A 23,940-nucleotide genomic window follows, 5' to 3' on the forward strand; every position below is an offset into this window, starting at 1 on the left:
TTTGGGGGTTTTTTGTGTGTTTTTTGGGAGGAAATATATCCAGGATTCTGACCTTAGACCCACTCAATCATCCAATATTAACAGACTCTTCTCATCTGAAACATGATGGGTACTAAGAGGCCAGTCAAGTTCAGGTCCTTCCATCCAAATCAAACATTATTTAACACACTACAGTAATGGAATGATGAAGTTCCAACCTCCCCTTTATGAAATTAGGTGAAGCAATTGTTCTTGAATTCTACAATGCAAACATTGAGACTCACAGAGATTACAGAAGTAATGTGAATGGTCGTATTTAATTGTTTGACAGTGAGAAATATGTTACCTAATGCACGGAAAATAAGTGGACACAGGAAAGAGACCTAAAAGGTCTGCTTCTTCCCGTTTTCTGCATAGGAGTTTACAGCTGAGATCAAAACCAAGTCTAAATGACTCTTGCATAAAATCTGGTTTCCATAGAATCCAAAATGAGGGAGAAAAGCCTCAATTTATCCAGTAGGTGTCACTGTGGTGCACATAAGAGTATCATTGTCCTGTTCTGTTCTACATACAGACTGCGAGGATAATTATATAATGTTACAGCTGCAACCATAGATGATTGGTAATTTACTATTTAATTCTCCTGTTTAAAAAATTAAGTTCAGGTGTAAAAGGTGACTTGTCCAAGTTCACACACCAATAAGCGTATCGGTCATGAATGAGAGCCACCTGATACATAGCTGAGCACAGCCCTTTCCTCAGTTTTGCTGGTGACTGGGAAATACTCTTTTATCTGTAGTAGACTATAATGTAATCCATGTCTACGTAGAGCAATTGGTTAGGGTAGTCTATTTTTAAAACAGAAAAAATAGAACAGCAACGAGCCTTCAAGTTTAACATTCCATTTTAAGACAATGCCTTATTCAACCACACTCATAGAACATTAAGTGATTCTGTAGGTTGAAGGGACTTAGTTATCTGTCTTCATTTGTTTAAACCTTTTTCCCTATTACATTAACTTCAGATTGTAGTGTGATGTCATCATCTCTCCCTACACACACACACACACACACACACACACACACACACACACACACACAGACACACACACACACACTACTGCTCTTCTACTTCAGGATCCAGGAAAGAAGAAAACTAGTTAGATATTTTATAAAATAACAGATTTTCTCATGATTAACCTCTAGGGATACAGGCTGGGTTGGAAACGACAGAGGAGGGATGTCATCACACACCAGTGGGATCAATATGCAATAAATTCAAATTATTCCAGAGAAAAATTGTTCTTTTACTTTTTCCTAAAAATAATTATTGGGAAAGGTCAGTCCTGCTGTGAGCACAGATATTTTTCAAAGAGTTCACAGGTCAAAGGAGTTGTTGAATGTCTATTCTGGTTGAGGTAGAAATAGGAAGAAGATACAGTGAGCTGTAATTTATTTCTTAAAATATTATGTTCATATCCACATCTTTAGTATTTGGATATAAAGAAATATATATTTGAGAAACATAGTCAAGACACTCAGTGATTGAACCAGAGATGTTTGCCATGCAGCAACCAGCTAAGACAAGCTCCAGTTCATATAAATTTATTAGAATGTAAAGGAAGCAGAGAGGACTCTTGACCAATGTCCTAGGGAAAGGTTACAAAGGACAGTAGAAGTCAGTGTCCGGCATGTGATTTCTGTCTAAGCGCCTAATGCATAAAAGTGATCTCAACATGCTGAAAGGAGGGTCTGTTTCCACACCCACCTCCAATGCCAGGAGCATCAGTTAAACTCTTCTGGCTACTGCTCTCCCATGTGAGGTTATGGGACAGTATTAGGTTTGTAAAAATCACAAAATCACTTGAACGTCACCTTATATGGAATAAGTGATATCAGTCATGTCAAAGACATACTCTACTGCACATGGGAAGCATGTTTCTTATTGCAAATGAATTAGTCTGTATGTTCACTGCTCATACCAATATATTACAAGAAAAGAAACCCACTGTCTATACTGGATAAATCAGGCTGAAGAGAACAGAAAGCTGAGTACCTGTCCTTTGACATCAGTAAATTTGCTTTGCCACGAAACCTCATGGGAGACACTAGGTTTTCTGACAAAGGAACCACTTACAACATTTTTTAAAAAATCCAAACCAAACCGAAAAAAAAAATTTAGAACCTATTTTTACCTCTTTCTGACTTCCTCTAGAACTTTCTTTTAAATTTATTGAGGTTATTCTGTTGTATTTATTCGTTGAGACTTTGCACTTGTTTTCCAAAAGCAGAAACACTGTGTTGTTCACTGACTGCCTGTGTGATGTGACCTTGGATGTGCCTGTGAGACTGTCAAAGCCTTGGCTTCTTTGCTGACAAAGTGGACATAAGGAAGGAAGTTTTACCCATAGCACTTGGTTCTCATTGAGGCCAAATTAAGTACTACCTATGAACTATACAAACAATACAGAGAATGCACTTTATCCTTGGCTCATAATTGTTATTACTTTGATTCTTGGAACCTTTGTACTCTGGAAGTTTCCAGTATTATAAAACAGAAGATTTAAGTAGCCACAACCTCTATGTGTAAAGAAAAAATTATGTGCTCATCCTTCAGAAGCCAGCATGAATGTCACTATTGCCAGGAATCTCCCTGTTCCTTGTTTCTTCTTGTACATCTTACGCCAGGAATGTAAACTCTTGTATTATTTTCTTCAGTCACCTATGAATTCCTAACCACCAGAAATCAAGGCTAATACATCCGTCTGCATGAGGCTCAGCATGCAATTCCTTCCTCTTTCTAAGGGACGCTGACTTGTCTTCAAGTAGCACATATCTGTTACCTCACACAATTCATAAGGGCAAAGCAACTGAGTACAATGTAGCCTGATATTTCTGGTTCACGGGTTCTTATGAGGTCAGTCAAGCTGTCAGTTCAGTGTGTAGTCATTTGAAAGCTTGGCTGGACTTGAAGATCTGCTGCCATCTTCCTCACAAGGCCGTTGCAGGAAGTCTCAGTTTCAGACAAAATCACAATCTTTTCTAGATTGAGGGATGATGGAGAAGAATGGAAGAAACTGTAAAGTCAGAGAGAGTCGGGTCAAAAAGAATAGATATTTATGGAGGTAATGTCATAGAGGAAGAAGGAGAGGGAGAAAATAAGAGGGAGGGAAAAATACAGAAGAGAAAGGAGAGAAAAGTCAGGAGAGGCTGGGTCATGATTATTGTAAACCCGTTCCCAATTCACATACCACCATTGCTTGCTTTTTCTATTCACTAGAATTAAGTTTTGACAGCCCAATATAACCCATAGGGATTGATTCAAAGGTATAAATATTCGTGATCACTTTGGGTCCCTTTAGAGGCTACCCACACCAGGAATTCACTGACAGTCTCAATCATTAGTTCAGATTCATCTTTCCATCCTATTTTTTAACATCCTCAAGTGAACAAAGTCTCGAGTTTTATTAGTTCACACTCAGGTGAGCAAGTTGCACATCAGTCAGTAGCATTGATTCTGTTTCAGGAAAATCTGCTACAAGAGCTTGAGTAGAAATATCTGAAAAAATGTCTGAAGTATCCCATCACAGTCCACTCTAAATTCATCACCATTATTAAGCATACTTATGTGGTCAAATAAATTCTACTCACACCTAATAGACTCTTTGCAGCAGAGTGGTATCAATAAAGTATTTACTAACAGAAATCAGATACCCATTTGCTTCCCTATTCTCAGCTCATGTATACCAATTCCTCCTGTATCAGCCATGATCTCACATTGAAGGGCCATTGTTCATTATGTCTTTGCATCACGGTAGGCATTGTCTTGAGACATGATGAAGGTCTACATCATTACTGAGTTTACAGTCAATATAGGATGACCAATACAATTGGAAGAATTTTCTGGAATTTGACCAGTTGAATCCAACCTCAAGCATTTTACTGGGCAAACTGGTGTGCTCTTTAAGTTCTGCTCGTCCCACTTAGCTCAGTGTTCCCAAAGCTTTCCTAAGTCCATTGAAAGCTACCCAAGCAAAAATGTCTCCCATGAAGTTTTGTTTTCTACCAACCTAGTTCTTTCTATATCACCTTGTGCTTCCCTTGAAACTCTGTAGCAAATTAGCCCCTAATTATGAACTCTCTTGCTTTCATTGCTCAAATTGCCTCATTTGATTTAGTCATATTGCCCCAACAGATGGCAATTTCTCTGAAGTCCAGGCTCCTCCCCAATGTTTAGAAGCCACTCAATAAATGCTTGCCAATTGATGGCTAATAAAGATAAAATGTTTACTTCAATGTCCTTGGCCAAAAATCCCTGCATTGGAAGCTAAGCTAAAAGGACTAGCTTTGGCATTAATATTCCAAGAGCCTAAAACTGAACTTAATTTGAATTAAAATTTACATAAATTATTTTAATCAAAATAAATGCACAGAGCTCTTAATCTTTTCTGTACTTAGAATTCATTGGAGGGAGATTGATAAGCTACTGTTGCTTAGTCAAAATTAACATTAGGAATATTAAATAATCTACTAGTTTTCATAACCATGATAAGTTACTAATATTATTATATAGTATTATTTTTGTTGAACACCCAAAAATCCTTAAGCACTTGCAAAGAGTTTGGTTTTAGAATCACATATAAGCAAGTAAATAACTAACTTTAGGATTCCAGTTTTTCTTCTATAATATCAAAATAATGGCTATACATAGGAATTGTACTGGAAAAATTGCAATTGATGTCTTTGTTCCTCTATCCTACATGAATGATGGCTACACGTTTTTATGCTTTGCAATAAATATTTCTACAGCTCCAGCCACATATGAAACAGAGAATGGCCTTGTTAGGCATCAATGGAAGGAGAGGTGCTTGGTCCTGTGAAGGCTCGATGCTCCAGTGTAGGGGAATGTCAGGGTCAGGAGGTGGAGGGGAGTAGGTGGGTGGGTGGATGGATGAGTACCCTCATAGAAGCAGGCAGATGGGGAAGGGATAAGGGGATTCCAGAGGGGAAATTGGCAAAGGGGATGACATTTGAAATATAAATAAAGAAAATGTCCAATAAAAAAAAAGAAGTGGTGTGATGTATTAATTCAATAGACCGAAAGAGTTAATTATGTCTCTGTTTTCTGCATATTTGCATTCATGTTGAACAATTAACTAAATTTTAACCCTAAGGTCAATATAGTTTTAATACATTATTATATTTTTTCTATTATTGAATATTTTTTATTTACATTTCAAATGTTATCTGCTTTCCTGGTTTCCCCTCCAGAAACCTTCTATCTTCCTCTGCTTCTATGAGTGTACTCCCTCCAACCACCTAACCAATCCCTCCCACCTCCCCACTCTGGTATTTCCCTACACTGGGGAATCAAGCCTTCACAGGACCAAGCACCTCTCCTTCCATTAATGCCATACAAGAGCATCCTCTGCTACATATGTGTCTGGAGCCATCAGTCACACATCTTTGGTTGGTCTTTAGACCCTCGGAGTTCTGGGGTGTTTGGTTGGTTGGTATTGTTCTTCTTATGGAGTTTCCCTTCAAACCCTTGAGCATCTTCAATCCTTTCTCTAACTCCTCAATTGGGGACCCTAGTCTCAGTTCAATGGTTGGCTGCAAACATCTGCCTCTGCATTTGTCAGGCTCTGGAAGAGTCTCTCAGGAGACAGCTATATCAAGCTCCTGTTAGCATGCACTTCTTGGCATCCACAATAAAAAATAAGCATAAAAATAGGTTCAGGGCTGGATTTCCCAAACAGTGTATTCTAAAGTAAATGGTAGGCATGTAGACATGTGAGTGTTAGGTTTCAGTAAATTGTCAAAATAGCACTTTAGAAGTTCAAAGATAATTCCAAAGGAGAAAGACTGGTTTAGAGGTAAGAGAGAAGACTAATGAAAATAAAGCAGTGTTCTTAATTTATTTTCCTTTATTCCTTGTCTTAATGATTCTTAGTATTATTAAATTGTCCCCATTTGATCAATCATATTTGTGATTGGGCTTCTATGTTTGGTCCATCTACACTAACTCTTCAAAGAATATGATGCTGTTTCAATTCTAGAGATTCTACTCAACTCCATAGAACTTCATTAGTAGCAATAATTGGCTGTTAGTTTCCAAACTTGGGTTTGCTTGTTTGTTTGTTTTGTTCTGCTTCCTACTCCTCTTTGGTATTTTGAAATAATACCATAATGTAGTGCTATAAGGGTAAAACCTACATATTTGCACAAATGCTCATATACTTGAAACATATTTAGCTAACACTTAAAGAGAGAAAGTGAAGCCATCCCCATACTGCTTGATCAGTTTAGAATAAATAGAATCTTTTAACAACAAATATTGGGACTTTTTTAAAAACAGATTCATTAAAAGGTTAAATAATTATATACTGTGGCTTGAAGATGTGGGTCCCAACTGCTCTCTACAGAAACAGTCAGCTAACAGTAACAGTCTGTGATTAAGGATAATAAAAGAAGATGACCATCAATGAGGAGAAGAAGCAGAGAAGGGGAAGGGATGTGGATGAAATGTCAAAGATGAGATGCTACTTGATGTGGGTGAGACCAGAATTACACTGAACCGGACTCCACAGGTTAGCACACACTATCATCCTCAGAAGGAGAAAATGTGAAGAATGAGTGTAAGACTAAAAGTAAAATTGTGAGAGGTGTTTTCAGTAAGTGTGTTTAATGTTAAGACTTCAGCTTCTAATACTAAATGGTTAAATCGAACTCTACTAAATTGGCTGCCCATACTATTGATATTCCAAGTATGTCATGCAAAAGAGAGACTGGGGGAACAGGCTTGATGCTATTCTTCTACTCATTTTCATTACGCACACACACAAAAATAGAAATGTTTATTTTTGCTTCTAATTGACTGATATAACAGTTTGAAGTAAGATGAACTTTTACTTTCTTACTTAAATAATTCTGTATTTAGGCAATTTTTGTAGATGGGTGGGTCAGTCAATTTGAGGCAATATTAACTCATTTAGAAAATCCCACTGGGGCTACTCAAATACTGCTAACTCTAATTGTGTTTTCTTGTGCAAAATAGAAATTTATAACCAAAAAAACTCATAATTTGAAAGGAATTAGGTAGTTCCCCAAAGGTAGAGAAAGCACCTGAAGCTGGTTTTGATGTACAGAAGTCATGATGTAGAAACCTCCTGAAACACAGATAAGGTGTAAAATAAAATGTTTCTATGATACCTCAGTCCAAATTGACATCGTCTGATATGGCCAGTGTGATTATAAGACCAGCAAGGCAAAAGTCTGGCAATCAGAAAATAAGGAACTAATCACAACCATATTCTGGATGATGTGTTCAGGAGGTCTCAGGAGGAATATTCTTCACTGGGGAGTTAAGTAAGTAACGCTGGAAGTGCTGACAGCAGACAATCAGTTCGGCAATCAACTCTAGAGATCTCAGATATGCATCTCAGATAGATTGGCACTTGGGCCTTTGCATGAAACTTGAATTGTCTGCAGGATCGACACTGGTACATCCATTTTTACCTGGCTCTAGTACAGAGGCATGGACTGTTCCCCATCCATATCATGAGCTTCCTAATATAGTAAGCCACGTTTGTCTTGACAAAGCTGGAGGTATGCATAACTGAACACATCTCATGGGCAAGAAAGGGTTTGCAACAGTTCAGGAGGCCCTATGTGTGGTATCTGTATATCACATCTACCTTGCAAGGCTAGAAAAGAATACTTAAATATTTAGGGCTAGAGATATACCTCAGTGGTAATGTAGCACGTGCAAGGCTTTTAGTTCATTCTCTAGAAACATTAAAAAACAAATAATGGATGCCGAACAGAGGAAGATGGGGAGGAGAATAAGGTAAACAGAGTTATTTTAGTAGTTCTGATACTCTCAGTTAAGAGGATTTGAATCTCTTGCAATTGTACTTGTTACTGTTTTCAACATATAATACCATATATATCCACACCACAGCCTGAATTCTGGTTTTTGAACTTCATAGCTTGCAAAACTGTAGCAAATGGATTTCTATTATTTTAAAACATCTTGGCTTTGATATTTTGTAATGGTGCTGAAAATGAAATATCATTTCATGTAGAACTGTGGGTAAAATCACTGTTTGTTCACGAATTACCTAGTTTTGATATTCTGCTACATCAACCCAAATGGACAGAAACAAGGTAAGGAAGCATGACAAAAGGTGTAATGAGCAGAAAGGGCCTCTATTAGAACATCAAGGACAGACGTATCTTCTTGTCAGAGGAAACATAGAACACAAAGGTCCTATCACTAGGGTAACTTTGGAATGTTCAAAAGGCATTCAAAGAAGGAGGTGGCATTTAAGGAGCAAAGCCAGGGGACCAGGAGATTTCTGAGGACAACAATGGAAAAGATCACATTGGAATTTGCAAAACAGTGTAAGATATTAAGATTTAATTTTAAGGTTAGAGCAAAACCAAAGGTTCAGTATAAATTGATATTTTGTGATACAGAGGGGTCTAAGTGGAATAAGGTTATTTTTCCCAACTTTTACAGCACGAATTAAGCTTTCAAAACCCATTTGATAGGAGAGGACAGATGTCTGACAGCTGTTCTCTATCACATGCACATGTGCCTTAGTGCCCAGAATGTGCTTCTGCATAAACATGAATAAATAAATAAAATGTAGAAAGTATGCTTTAAAAGATTGCACGAGGAAGATAAGATCCAGGACAAGACAATTTTGGTAGTCCTGGGAGAGGTGTCAGCTGGATAAAGAGGTGGGTGGCAGAGGTGAGAAGTGGGAAGATGTAGGATGGGGCCTGATAGGCAGCACCTAGTAACCACCAATGTGAAGTTGGAAAAATAAGGTAATGAGCCAACAATAAATGCTCTCGGTGTTTGGGTTTTGTTTGTTTAAATTCAAGTCACTGACAAATATAATCTCTGTTCTAGGATATGGGTAAGTTTCAGATCATTAAATTTGAGCAGCAAGTCCAAAGAAGCCTACTTAGTTAATTTTTACAGCCATTAAAAACACAAAGTATCAATAGGGGACAAGACAGAATGAGTCAAAAGATTTATTTTACAATTACATAGAAGATCTACTTAGATTAGCTAAAACTGATGTTCAGTAATCATTCTAGATCGAGAGGATCAATGTAAGAATCATTTCACACATTGCATTCCACGGCAATGCATTCTTTAAGGAAAAAGGATCAAGTTTATGGATAAGGGTAGAATTATGACCTCCAAACATTTGTGAAGTGACTAAAACCTCCACATTTCTCATAAAAATGGTAGGATGTGTGGGAGCAAAACAAAGAGAATATTCTTCACAAGATAGTTGAAAAGTTAGAACCAAGATTAACAAACATGTTGGCTTCTATTTAGAAAGCTCATGCAAATAGCACGTTACTGCACTTCGATAAACTGCTACATAAATATTTGACACAAAATGTGTCCTTATAATATAAGCAAAGTTCATTTCTAAATAGCTTAAAAAGAGAAACATATATCTATTACGTTGAAGAACAGGTTAATATGAAATAACAATTGTTATTAATAGTAGCTATAAATGTTAACAAAATGACCTAAAACTCTAAAATATTAACTTGATGTAAAATAAACTCATGAGATTGTGATTTTTGCCATTGATACTTTAGTCAGATTAATCACCAGCATAGTTGAAAGTCTATTAAAAGTTCTTATCGGGTTGGGGATTTAGCTCAGTGGTAGAGCACTTGCCTAGCAATCGCAAGGCCCTGGGGTTCGGTCCTCAGCTCTGAAAAAAAAAGTTCTTAACAATTTTTTAAAATACTTTCAGTGCTTTGGAAACCTTTTAAATAGAAAGCCCTGCTTTGCCTACCTCTTGCTCCATTCCTAGCTTCAGTTGCCACCAACCATATGGATGTGTTTGTTCAATCAATGTAAGGGACAGTTGGAAAACCTGATTGACTGATGTTATGCAAAATGTCACAGACTTTTGAATCTGTGCTTGGCATGACATGATGGAAATTTTCCAAATGCTAGGATTGCAGAGAACTGTACAATCACCACACAAAGGAACTGATGTGTTACATATTGAATTCAGGCAATGATTACATATAATTGTATCATTACCATCATTACCTAGAGTGAGATTAATGGAGGCAACTATTCAGAGAAACAAGAAAGAAATTAGCTTTAAAGTAGCATAATGAAAGATTTTAATTGTGGGAAGAATTCAGTCACATTTCAAAATTACTGGTTGTGATTCCAGAGAACTTGCTAGCTACAAATCTTATTCACTGCTTCGATTCATGCACTTTATTGCATTTGGTCATGCAATGATTAGCAAAGATCAGATAGCCACAGAATGCAGAATAGAGCTTTGCCACAAAGCTAATAAAATGTTTATTTTAATACATGAACAATGTGAGTCAGACGTACACCCACTGACAAAGCAAAGATGTGAAGTGTTTTGTGTTTGTTTAAGCATCATTAAAATCAACAAGTCAGAGGTATAAACCCTTTTAGAAACAAAACAATATACTACAAACGAGGGTTGTGTGCATCCTATATCAAACGCAGCTGTGATGAATCATGTGTACACTGTGACATCAGTGTATTTTATACCTAAGACAAATTTTATAAATCAGCCAGAGTAACATATTAACAGTGATAATTAATAATATGATAAAAATAATTATACCATGCTACATATGCATACTATAATCAAATTTATCTGACTGCCTATTTTTTAAACATATCTTATTATGCAGTACCTGCTCTTTCAGGGATGCTATGAGATGATACAATGCCCAATGTGTGATGCACTCCAGGTAGATGGATGATGTAGACATTGTGACTTAACACTATGTCACAGATCTTACAATATCCAATCTTGCAACCAAGACAGTGGGTGGGTAACTTAAATGACCAGTGGCAGATACAGCAAGGATACATTAAAGAATGAAAGGAAACTTGTCCAGGGCAGAGACAGTGATGGTATGTTGGAACAAGTTTCCTTAAAGTCTTTTAGCATACACTTTCCAATTCCTATGTTTAGTTGTGGAAATTTCCCTTTAACAGTTTCAGATCATGACTCATGGGGAGGTAACGGAAACCATGGAGAGCAAAACTGAGAATAGGGGGCTAATATGTTAATGAGATGAAGAGACGCTCTCTGTTACCCAACTGAGGACAGGGGGATGTTTGCAGTCACAGATTCTATGAGGATTAGCCCTAGAAGGTCTGCAATCCTTAAAGACACACATTTTTCAGCCTGAACTACCGTGCGACTTTGAAGATCTTCAAAATGGAGTTTTGGAAGGGGAAGGCGAGATCTCCTCTCAGACCTTCAGCGACTAAATTAGATCAGGTGTTGGCCATAGCAAAGATATTTCCGAAATGGAAATGTATCTGTTGACTTTGATCAGCATATCAATTAATATAAAACATATAATTATACTTAGATGACAGAAAATATCTAGATTATAAAATTAACATTTATATTGTATTTTTCCTCCTGTTTTTTCTTCACTGGAGTAACTACTAGAATGAGTTTCTGCAGTTTCTGCTATAAGTAAATCATGATTTAAAGTGTTGCCTGTACAGCAAAATTGTTTGGTGTAGCATTTTACACATTTCATGAGGTTTTGATGGGTCTTTTTATTTTTTTTGAAGGCCTCAAGAAATAGAAAATATGGAACTGTTACCCATGTTTATAGAAATGTCCAAAACAGAAAAGTGGCTTAAAGCAAACAATAACTTAAAATTGTGTAGATGCAGCAACACACACACACACACACACACACGCACATACCACACACACACACACACACACACACACACACACACACACACACATGCCTGAGACAGTTCTTACTCTGTAGCAATATCTGGCCTCTAACTCCCCATGTGAACTACTTTGTTCTAAAATGAACAAAGACATGCCTGATGAAAGATGAGAATCAGCATGTCTATCCAACCCAATGTGCTCTTTGAATGGATTAAAAATCATTTGAGGCTTATATAGACTGGTTTATATCTGGATGTGCTTGTGGGAGCAAAGCCAGTAGAGTGAAGCAACACATACCTTGCCAGGCACAGAGCACAAATAACTAATTGCCCTTCCCACTTGTGCAATTTTGCAAAGGTGAGTTCAGTGTGGCTTTTACTAAACTAAACAGTTTTAGTGCAAATTATGCTACTGAGTTCCCAAAGCTGCCAGAATGAACCATTTTGAAAACATTATTTAACCTCTTGAATTTAAGTGAGATAGAATTCATCTTGAAATATTTTATAACAATGGAAACATTTTCTTATAGAGGGAAACACACTATTTAGAATCTGGAAGATACAATACTTTTTCATGTTTGAAATTGCACAAAAGTGGTACTTAACCCTTCTTCTTATTCTCAAGGACTTCCTGAGTCGCCTTTCACTAAAATCACATTGCTGAACAAAAAGGCTGGGACGATGTCTCATTTCTAATTCAATCCACAAGCATTCCCTTCTAGAGAATTACCTGGGCCAATCTTGGCTACCCTGTCCAAGTTAAAGTCAGGAGCAACTCTTCAATATTTAATACATGTTGACAAAAACAATCAATCAGAGGGACACCTTGCTTCAATGAGGAAAGAGAGTCTGATTTCTCTCATACTTACTAATCAATCAATCAAAACAATTTCTACATTTCCTTTGAAACATTTGCCTAACGACATCCCTATTGAGAATAATGAAAGTCAGCAGTATCAATCAAATGAATATTATTAATATTTTTTAATTTGCAACTGACATGTCATGTCCCGGATGGCATGCAAATTTAACTGACACATTTGATCTCTGAGAACGATTGATGTATATCGATTGGTTTTAAGGATTTGGGGAGCAAATGATAATTCAAAGAGGGAAAGAAAATAGAGCCAGGTGGACATCAGTTCTGTCATTCAGTGATTATGTTAAGAGTGGAAGAACAGAATAGAGGAAGAACATAAAAGCTGTCATGTACTAAGGTACTTATACCATTAATATTGTATTAATAGTTCCCGGCACTATAGTTGTGGCCATCAAAAAAAAAAATCAACCAACACTTTTTTTTTGTATTTCAAATACTTGAAGATTTAGCCTTAACATATTGTAAGGCAAAGGCTAAGCAATAGAATATATGTTTATGTGTTGGGTGAAACTGTACACACACACACACACACACACACACACACACACACACACACGCACGCACACACACACACACATGCACATGCACATACACATGTGCACACATACACACACATATGCACACACACACAGTCATACACTCACACACATACTACACTAAGGAAATAACTTTAACGTCTTTTAACATCAAAAGTAGAGATTCTAAACTCAGTTGCTTATATCTTGTAACCAGGGAGGACAGTCCCCTACCTCGTAAGCTTTTTAAGGCTAACTCACACAGGTAGCCAATATTCACTAGGTTCAAATTTTGTGTGAGGCATTATGTGTTCTGGGGAATCAATATAAACACAACCTCTGTCTACACTTTCTTGAATGGAGCCGTGAGACTAATGGTGGAGAAAGGTCGATAGCGGTTAGGATGCTAAATGATACTGCTTGATGTATAGTTAGAAATAGATACAACTTTCTTGGAGGAAAAGGAGCCGAAAAGACAACAAAGGAAACCCACTTTACAAATCAACCCACGAGGATATCATCTTTTGTGTTAATGAATGAGCAGGAATTGGCTGAGAAAGGCAACAGTGGTGCCTTTTGTGTCTGCAAAACTTGACCCTGTGATGGTCAGCTCATCCTACATAACTTGCTTGCTTCTTTGCCTGCATCCTGGAAAAGAGGCCGATTACATTCTGCTTAGACATTTAATATATTGTACATCATCTATTTTCTATGTTTCTCCCTTACAGAAGGCCAAATGCCCTCTCCTTTGGTTGAACTCAAGAAACAGTGAGGAAATATCCCATGAATAAAATTTCAACTCTCTATGCGTCCTCCAAATGCCTGACACTTTCACATAATCCATTTATCTTAGTTAAGACTGACGACTCATAGAGAAAACTCCTTTTGCTATGGTTTTGCTTGTGGGAGTTTTGGTGATGGTGTTCAGTCACATGAATTTACATTCTCGGGAGAGATTAGAAATTAACACCTCAGTTTCCTTTCACTGACAAGATGAACTTTAGTAGCTTAGAAAGACACAAAGGAAGTGGATCTTGTGTATCAAAGGTTCCATTCAGAAGTACACTCAGCACACTGTTTCGTAATAATAACAAGTATGGATTATTTATAGACATGATGAAGCAGAAACTGACAGGAAGCTGTATGAAGCTAAGTGATACATCTTACAATACTAATTCTGTTTGGTACAGCAAAAATGCAAAGAACTTCAGAGGACTTGTCTGTGCAGGCTTCTGCTTTTTGGTCTCATCCAAGAATACACTATGGATTCTAATTCTTTCTGTTACCTAGCAACCAAGTGTCTAGGCGTCACATAAATAGGGGTGGGGTATGAGTGTCCATGATCACTCTGTTCGCAATTGGTTAGAAAAAAATCAGCGGGAGAAACAGCTGCAAGTTACCAACAATGAACAAGAAGCTTCTTAAAGTTTGCTCAAGAATAAACACTGTATCAAAACACACAAAACTCATTTCTATCTAATACCAACTTTACCCTAGTGCTAGTTGGGGTACAAGCTTCCTGTGTTCCTAGTATTGTTTTTATCTTTTTTTTTAATATCAAAAACCCTTCACAGAACATAATAGTAAAGTTGTAATAATTGAAGTAATAAACACTTTCTTATCACTAATCAATAAACTGTGTAGTTTTTTTTTCTTTTTACCTCTGTATAATATTCATACAAAATGTCTTGTTATACCATGCAGAGCAAAAACATGTAGTCCAAAGCTTGATTCCTGGTATACTACACAATATTTTCTAAGGATGTCATGCTTCGAGAACAAAACGGCTTTTTAGAATAGACAGAGGGTGCGAACAGACAAGTAAAAGTGAAATCTGACATATTGGAATATATTAGTTGCTATAGAAGATGGAGGGTGTAAGACTTTCTAATGCCAGCTGGCAAATTTAACAATAGGATCATTGATGAGAGTGTGTGCAAAGGAGGATGGGGAGATAAAAGAGGAGGGACAGAATCAAGCGCAGGAGCCATAGGGTGGCAGCAGAAACAGGAGAGGGGGGTGATGAAGGCAGCAAATGGGGCTGGACGCCTACTGAAAAGGTTAATTAAATCTTTTGTGGCAGGGAATTCTTAACGAACTATGTTTCTGAATGTGTGCGCAGGTTCACGCCTGCTCTCTGTAAACACACAGAGATGATAATTATTTTCTCATAAAGTCCTTTCCACACTGCGCTTCAGAACATTGTTTTTTAAAAAAACAAGGTGGACTATTTACAGTGAAAGCATCTTATACACAGAACACAAAGAAGTTTGAAATTGCTGACCGATGGATACGTTTGAGGAGTCGGAGTTTTCCTTTCATTGTTCTCTAATATTTGAAACTTCAACCACCAGCCCAAACAGCACAACAAAATCTTACACCCCTATCAAAAGTGACTGCAAAACAAATGAGTTCTTATGAACAAAAAGCATGGACAAAAACCTCAGTCTCCAGCGGCCACAGCACTGCTTGGAAGAGCGGGAGGCTGTTTTCTAAGCTGGAGAATTGATTATGCATCATAGCCAGGGAACTCCAGCCTCTGTGGTGGCAACACAGTTATTTGTTTTCTAGCTTTTGTTCATTCTCTCGCTATACCATCCCAGAGATCCCAGCAGCTTACAGCAGGTTGGGGGTGGAGGTTCAGTTGTCAGGCCAAGGTGTAGATGCTGCTCAGTGTAATCAAGAACACATCATCCAAGTCTTGACATGTGTCTCAGTTACCATTAATCTTTATTTTTATATTTCATGTACAATCCCAGTAGAAGGCAAGGCATGCCACAAGTAGCTTCCATTTGTGTGCTGGGTGTGTGCTGAGCCTTAATCTTGACTTTTAAAAGCATTTGATTTTTCCCCCAGAAACCTGGGGTATTCTAGCAAGTAAAATAATAGTATCTAATCAGGTTACAGGTTGCAAGGGTATACTTGGTCAAAGAGAAGCCCTGCTCACTATCCCCTTCTGTGTTTAAACAGAATCTTTTCTCCTGGAAAATCTAAAACAACTTAGTGGAAGTTTCCTCAGCAAAGCCCTTTTTCTGTCCCATTTTTGTCATAAAGCAAATTGTATGTGTGTGTGTGTGTGTGTGTGTGTGTGTGTGTGTGTGTGTGTGTGTGAGAGAGAGAGAGAGAGAGAGAGAGAGAGAGAGAGAGAGAGGAGAGAGATTTGCCAATGAATTTATTTCCAAAGAAAAATAATTACTTCCTGTGTGTGTATGTGTATATTATATGTGTGTTTGCAATGAATGTGTGTGATGTGGTGTGGTGGTGGTGGTGGTGGTGGTGGTGGTGGTGGTGTGTGTGTGTGTGTGTGTGTGTGTGTGTGTGTGTGTGTGTGCATGTGAATGTGTACACCGGTCCCCATGCGTGTAGGCTAGAGATCTTGCTCTGCCGCCGTCTATCTTATTCACTAGAGGAAGGTAGCTCAATGAATCTAGGACTTGTTTGGCAGATATTAAGCACCCATACTCCTTTGGTCTACACACCCCATCAGTGTTGAGATTTTAGACCTGAGTATGAACATGCATTGTATTTTTTTGATTGGTGCTGTGATTCAAACTCAGTTCTTAGGCTTGTACTCCTTACCAGTTGAGTCTTCTTCCAAGCCCTACTTCTTAAACATTTCCTGGGGAAATCACACTCATTTAGTACAGCTATGGCCAGACGAATGGATTTACCAACTTCATCAAAATAACAACCAACAACAATAATAGTAATAGACACTCAAGAACCAACCATGGCAATGCAACCTAACATCAATCATATCTGCTGCAGGAACTTTTCTTGCTGCATGGTCAGTGAGAACTTCTGCATGGTCAGTGCTCTTTGAGGTACATTAAAAGACGCTATTAAGGTATGGGCTTCATTCTAGCTTTTGTACTAAATACTTGGGAAGAAAACAAAGATATCAAAACAGCTGCCTCTTAACTTCGGGGCATTTACAATCTAGTTAAAAACATAAAATTTATAACCTTTGTATCGCTTTATTTCAAGGATGAAAGAATCTGTGAAATGAGATCCTGTTGTCAGCAAAAGATTCCTGGCTCTAACGTCTAAGCTGGGTGAATGGAGTTTGTCAACTTCTCAAAGAAAGCACCTGAAGGGAAGAAGAAAAGCAGGAACCCCAGCTATCACCACATCTCATGTTGACTTTAGAACTAACTACTAAGTGTCCTCTCTCAGAGGTCTTCTCATAACATATCACGATTTCTCATAGCAAGGATTGGCCTTAGTTTACAAAATGGATAAATCATTTCAACAAATTCCATCTCTTGGGAGAGACTAAGTTTTAAGTCTCTTGGACACCTGGCACATACTGGTTATAAAAGCCACATGCCGTTCCACCATATTTGATCACTATTTCCTAAGCAGTCATATGCACTATACTGACACCTTCATCCAATTCTGTTTAGTTTTTTTTGAATTTCTGGAAATCACCTGCTTTTATTAGAACTCATACATAGTCAAGCTGGCAAAATTCAAACTTTGGAATGGCATTACTCAGATTTGAATCTCTTTCTGCTTCTAACTATCATGCCTCTGACATTAGCCACTATGTCCCATCTAGTGACACTATACAGTTAGTACAACTAAGAGATGATGAAGAAAACAATGTAAACTAATAATAGTGAGTGTAATGCAGGATTTTCTACAGCTAAATGATATTTAAAGATCATTGACCAACCTCATTTTACAGGCAATTAAACCAAGGCCAGGAAGGAGCAATTTGTTTGCTGGCCGTTACCCATCTTGCTAGTCAAATGACCCGATTGACTGATGCTTCCTTAGTCCTCTTTTATTTCTTTAATACACTAAAATGGAAAAGTGATCCAGAGAATGATGCTTCAGTGAACATGCTAATTATTTAAAAGAAAAAAAAAACAAACTTCTTTCCATGCTAATCCTTGATAAGGAAAATCTTTCTAAAGTCTATGAGAACATATTTATTTTTCCTGGCCTGTAAATGACACAGCAAAGAGTAGTAAAACAATATATATATATATATATATGTATATATATATGTTTATGTGTAACATACATACATACATACATACATACATACATACATACACACACACACACAAACATGGTTCCTAGGGAATCATACTTTCTGGTACTTGTTCCTGAATGTGACTCCCATTATTGAATTCTAGCAACATCACTGGGCCAAGGAGATGCTCAGATATCTGGTTGAACACGGTTTTGATATATTTGTGTGTTTCTAGACTTAATTAGTATTTGGATTAATAGTCTAAATAAAGTAGCTCACCCTCGTTACCCTGTGTGAGCATCAACCAAAACAGAGTGGCTGAACAGAAGCCAAAGAAAGAAGAAGATTCGTTCCCTTTTCAACTGCATGCTTGAATTGAAATATCAATGTCTGCCTGCTTTCTGTAGTCCTCGTCGTAGAGCTTCCAATTAACACAGCAATGTGCACCACCAGCTCTATCTAGTATCAGGTTTTAGAATATCTTGACCTCTACAACGGCAGTTGCTGAAACTGTATAATAAATCTGCTGTAATGTTATGTTGCACAGGAGAACCATGATTAATAGAAGATTCCCTGACTCACTTTGGACTTGGTATTTTGATGTATTTGGGGCAATATCCAGCTAACATATATAACTAAGTCAAGGTGTGTACAATGGATGAGGCTTTGGTAATCCCGTGAAAAATGCCCAGTTTGGCTCTCTGAATATGACACGTCACAGGTGACAAGCCCCACCCAGGTGCACAGCCATTGTCACGGTGCTTTAGTTAGTCTTCAGGGTGGAGTTTAGAACCCAATATTTCCAAGCACTCTGGGAGGCATCCCAACCTATGGGATAAAAATTAATGATCTCTAAATAGCATTCTACTCACTCTGTCTTCATTCAAGAAGACTATCCTCTTTCTCCTAGACCTTACCTCTTCAGAGAAAGGACATTAACAATAAAATTCAGTCTTTTATAATAAAGTTTAAAATTAAAGTATGGTTTGCATTAACATTTTTGGAGATATGTCTCAAATATTTATATGTAGGATATATGACCTTATAATTATAAATGGATAAATTATATTATAAAACTACAGAGACAGAAGGTGAGAACAGAAACAATACAAAGTGAGAAAAATATTGACAATTTTAAGAATCTATGAGGTAAGGTTCTAATTATTCATTGTATTTCTATTGTGATTCTTATGTTCTATTTTTTAATACATGAATCATTCTAATTAAATTTTTTACACAAAATAAAAAAAATTCAGTCCTGGACAGATTTTTCTTCTTACACTTTTATACCCATGACGTCCTATTCTCTTGACTTTTCCTTCCATGGAAAGTAAGCTTCATTATAACCTCTTCTAAAAATGGAGCATGGAAAGGAAACATAGCAATGAAAATGAAGGCTAACATCACTAGGGATTAGCATAGATACAATGAATTCCTTCCCATTATGAGATTACAAAAGCACACTTTATCTCCACTATGGAAGAAATGCAAAAGAAAAAAATGCAACAAAATTTAAGCTCAGTCAAAGTACAGAATAAACTTCAGGTAGACTAAATTATGGTACATCTTACAAAATTCCTGACTAATACTCCCTTGAAATTATCAAATGTTGAAAAAGCCAAATGGATTGAGATATTATGATTGGTAATAGGAAAAGCATGAAATATATGTTTACTTTAATTTAATAAAAGGTCATTGATTTCTTAAAAGGTCAAATCCAAACAGAATCTCGTTTCCAGTTTAAAAATGAGAGTGTTTTCCACCATAATTGTCGCTGTCTCTCTCTAATGCATAGAGAAATGATTCTAAATGCATAATGTACTCCAAGCTAATAAGCATATTTGCAAATGAATCACTGTAGGCCTCTGGACAGAGAATGTACTGTAGTAAGTCGTTAAATGGGGCTGCTAATGAATTTAAGATCTATTTAGAACTTGAGGATAAAATAAAGGCTAATAAAAGAAGGAAGCAAGTGAAGAATACAAATGTAGGAAGGAAAGAATAAAAAAAGGGAAGCAAAGACAGAAAGGAAAGTAAGGTGATCATGTGGTTTTTTTATTCCTTCATTTTCCATATAAGTAGAAGTCCATAGGAAGACCCTTGCCCAATGACATGGACTTAGCTCAGGATTCCCTATCAACATTTAATGATGAGTCTGTGGAACACTGCACTCTAAAGGTATAAACACTCATATTCCCAATAGGACACCTTAAAATGAATATAAATGGAAATTACCAAAAGGTTTGGTCTAACAAAACAGAAATTCTAGTAGAAATTCTAGAAGTATTGCTGTTTGCCTATTTAGCACGTTTGCCTATTATTGGCCAGTAGGCAATTATATTATTTTACTTAAACTAGAATGTGATGTGCATTTTAACAGAGTGGTCTGTGATGAAGATCGTGCAACACACAATCTTGCAAGTGTGTACACGAATAAAAGCTCACGCACTGACAAAAGTACATCTGGCTCTTTAAATATGCATGGAATAATAGTTCAAGGCCTCTGCTCTGTGGGATATTTGCTCCCTTTCAACCGTTTACCACCGCAAGTGCCCTGGTTAAATGGTTGCCATATGACACTCAAAAAGGCTATTGTGATGATGAGGAAAGATTCTGAGGCAAATGACATTGTCTATACTCTTTGATTTGTTCTGATTTCATTTGCTTTTTATAAAAGGCACATTGGAAAGAGATCAAGAAGCGTCACTTGGTAAAACACACAGAAACAAGGAACCACATAGAAAAAAGTCGGGTAAGTGTGGGGCATGTGCCAATTCCAAACAGACCACTTTCAAAATTGTCAAACTCCTGCTTCGTTCCTCTCACAGGATGAAAAAGTAAGCTTCTGAGCATGGCAGTGCTGATTGACAGGCAAGATCAATCTCGAATGACGGACGACGCATGCTTGAGGTCCAAGCATCTATTTTGCTGCAAGCCCAACTTTTAATCCGTAGGTGATTATTTTAGGCTTTCCCAGCATTCCCAGCAGGGGTCACTAAGCTAATGATAAATATGAGCTCTGTTGTGAGATGTAATCTCTGTTTCCCATGAATGGGAAAAGAAAGAAGCATGGTTTCAAAGACCCTCCTGGGGACGCCTTGGAGGAACCTGCAAATGCTTCTCAGTACTAAGGACAGTGCTCAACACTGAATCTAATGGCCGTGCTTCAGTGCGCTGTTCAGTGAGAGAATGGTGGCCAGTACATTCACTAGTTTCTGAGTTCATAATGAGTCTGGTATCGTATCACCAAGAAATCTACATCAGAGAGGCACCTAGGAGTGGACAGCTAACTGCTGTCCAGCGGCCATTGTATTTCAACATGAACGTAAGTATCTTGAGTGTAAAAGAGGCAGCAGAACCCCTTTTAGACATTTTGGTTTTATAATTTAAGACTTAGTCATTTTAGTCAGCTTTCATTCCAAGGCTCACATTGGTCCCCTAGTTCTGACATTCTTCCTTATGCTTTCCTTCCTCTCAAAACAGGGAGAGTTTGACTTTGAATAGGCCAGTTTGATAGAAGACACTTAAGAGTGAAGGGCTCACTGAGACCTTTCAAGTAAAGTACATTTCAGTGCAGTTCAGCCCAGACCCCTCTCTAAAATTCAAAAGACAACAGTAGATAAGGCGTATTGTACACGTTGTCAGCGGACAAAGAGAAGGTCACTCCAGGAGCCTAAACAAACTCAGAATGAGCCTCTATTATCTCTCTCACCTTTGTATTTTGCTGCAGAACACTGTATTTTTTTCCTGATACTTCAAGACTAGCATCTATCTCTCTCTTTTTCACTTAAGAAAATATTCATCCTCGGGATTTGGTAGGGAGTCACTTCACTGCATTTAGTTTTCTTCAGAAAGGAAAAGTATCTTTATATCCAAAAGACCTTCCCAGACTATCAGGATGCAAAGCGCATGCCTGCTAGCCCCAACTGCTTTACAATATTTTCAATTTATTCCAAACGCTTCATTGTATCTACACCATTTTCTGGATTTAGTTGCTACTTATTTTCTCTGATCCTTTCCCAGAATAGAAAGCCCCTGGCAGTGGAGGTTTGATTAGGGAAGCATCAAGAGCATACCTTCTGGGAAGGGGAGTTAAAAAGTTCATGATCTTGGGTTCAGTCTAGCGTACAAACACGTTCTAGGCTAGGAAGCTCTTGTCTCAAACAAATGAACAGAAGCATATCTTGTCCTGAGAACTCGATATGTATTCCCAAGTACGGGGATGGGAATGTAAACAGTATGTGTTTCATTCATTGCCAATTTTGGATGTTAACAAACAAACAAACGAAAAGCCATCATCTTTGGTCACTCCTGTTTTTAACTACTTAAAAAGATGGGATTGAATGCAAATAATTTCTTAGACATATACATTTAATTAAGACACCCCCCCCAAAAAAAATCAAGAGAGCAAAAAGATGAGCTCTTTGTCACTACAGGAGCATCACTTCTCAGTGGGGCCTCTAGATAATTGGGTCAGACAGCTGAAAGACTAGTTTGACTAAGCCTTCCACTGTTCGAGAAGTTCACTAAGAAAGAGAACTATTCCTCTGCCCAAGGTAGAACTTGGGGATTGTTAACGCTTTGTTTTAAACACACCTGGAATAGCTTAGAACAATCTAACTTTATTAAATTATTTATACTCCGATCTCTAAGTTTACAGTACATGCTAACACATCAGACAGTTTTCAGATGAGAAAAAAGAATGTGTTTTGAAGTAACAGCATGAAATTACATATTTACTGTCCTCTCTTTCCCTGTATTCAGTGGTCCCCTCAATGTAACATGAATAGATATAAAAGTGCCCTTTCGTCCTCATTTCCAGCCTGCAAGCCACAGCTTATTATCTCAAATGTCATTATCTTATTCTCAGCAGCCTCGGATCATGTATTTAGTCCTGCTTCATTTGGATACAATCGAAATTTAGAACAAGCATGGGGGGTTGAGAGGGGTCCTCTCTGGAAGCTTTCAAATCTATGAAATTCCAGGAAGCTGTCAAGAACTTTGCTAATTTCCCATTCTCTGCCAACCTCTATCTCAAAAAATAAATATGTAACAAATGCAGACATCCTGCGTGACATTTCAGTAGGTTGGCAACCTTAGCGGCTTTGATCGATTCATTCATTTTTCCCCACTCATTCAGGAAAGAAAAATAGTGGGAATATGGGGTGTTCAAAAGACACCCCTTAATGAATGTGTTGAGCAGTGACATGTCTTCTTTGAGGAAACTGGCACGTCCTCAGTGTGGCATTGTTCACTTTGAAGTGGTTTTTCATTGTTCTAGAAGCCTCCACCAGGGCGACAGACAGATGACCTATCAAAGGCTCTGCCTTTGTCTTCCCATCTCCTTCCCACCCCTCATTTCTTCTTGTTTTGAACAGACACAATCTGCTCGCCCTCTGGCTCTTCCTCCCCCCAGGGGTGGCAGTTGGTATGCCTGGGCCGCCCCAAAGCCAGGGGCTGCTCTGTACAGTGTGGCTGGGTCCCAATTATCCAAGGAGATGTAGTGCATAAATTAGTAGGTGGTGCTTCTAAAGCTGTCAGGGAGAAATTGTTCCTACTTCCTAAGGCTGTCATGGGGAAGGAGGAGAAGTCTGGGGTGATCTCTGACACCCCTATTTCTTCTTCATGACAAAAGAAGCTTAAAAGTTTTCTGCTAGGTCTGGGCCAGGAACAGGCTCAAGGTTGATCATGTTGACAAGAAGTTGAATAAATAACATAGAATTGGTGCTACATTTCCAAGATGAACTTCAGCCAAATGGTCAGCCCTGAAAACATACATACGAGTAACATGCTATAGGCTCAACAGTTTTATATTTGTGAATATATATGTAAAT

General features: G+C 37.7%; 1 protein-coding gene and 1 long non-coding RNA gene across 9 annotated transcripts in view; one reads left to right on the forward strand and one right to left on the reverse strand.

Moving 5' to 3' along the window:
* The window catches only part of Dcc (DCC netrin 1 receptor), a 1,103,888-nt gene that overhangs the window by 753,288 nt on the left and 326,660 nt on the right, over positions 1-23,940 (reverse strand). The gene's annotated exons all lie outside the window — the stretch shown is intronic.
* Positions 10,848-18,640, forward strand: LOC120098154 (uncharacterized). Its single transcript, XR_005496195.2, has 2 exons — positions 10,848-10,935; positions 17,110-18,640. It is a non-coding gene; the product is annotated as an uncharacterized LOC120098154 (long non-coding RNA).

The sequence above is a fragment of the Rattus norvegicus genome, chromosome 18, assembly GCF_036323735.1.
Source record: "Rattus norvegicus strain BN/NHsdMcwi chromosome 18, GRCr8, whole genome shotgun sequence".
Lineage (NCBI taxonomy): Eukaryota > Metazoa > Chordata > Mammalia > Rodentia > Muridae > Rattus > Rattus norvegicus.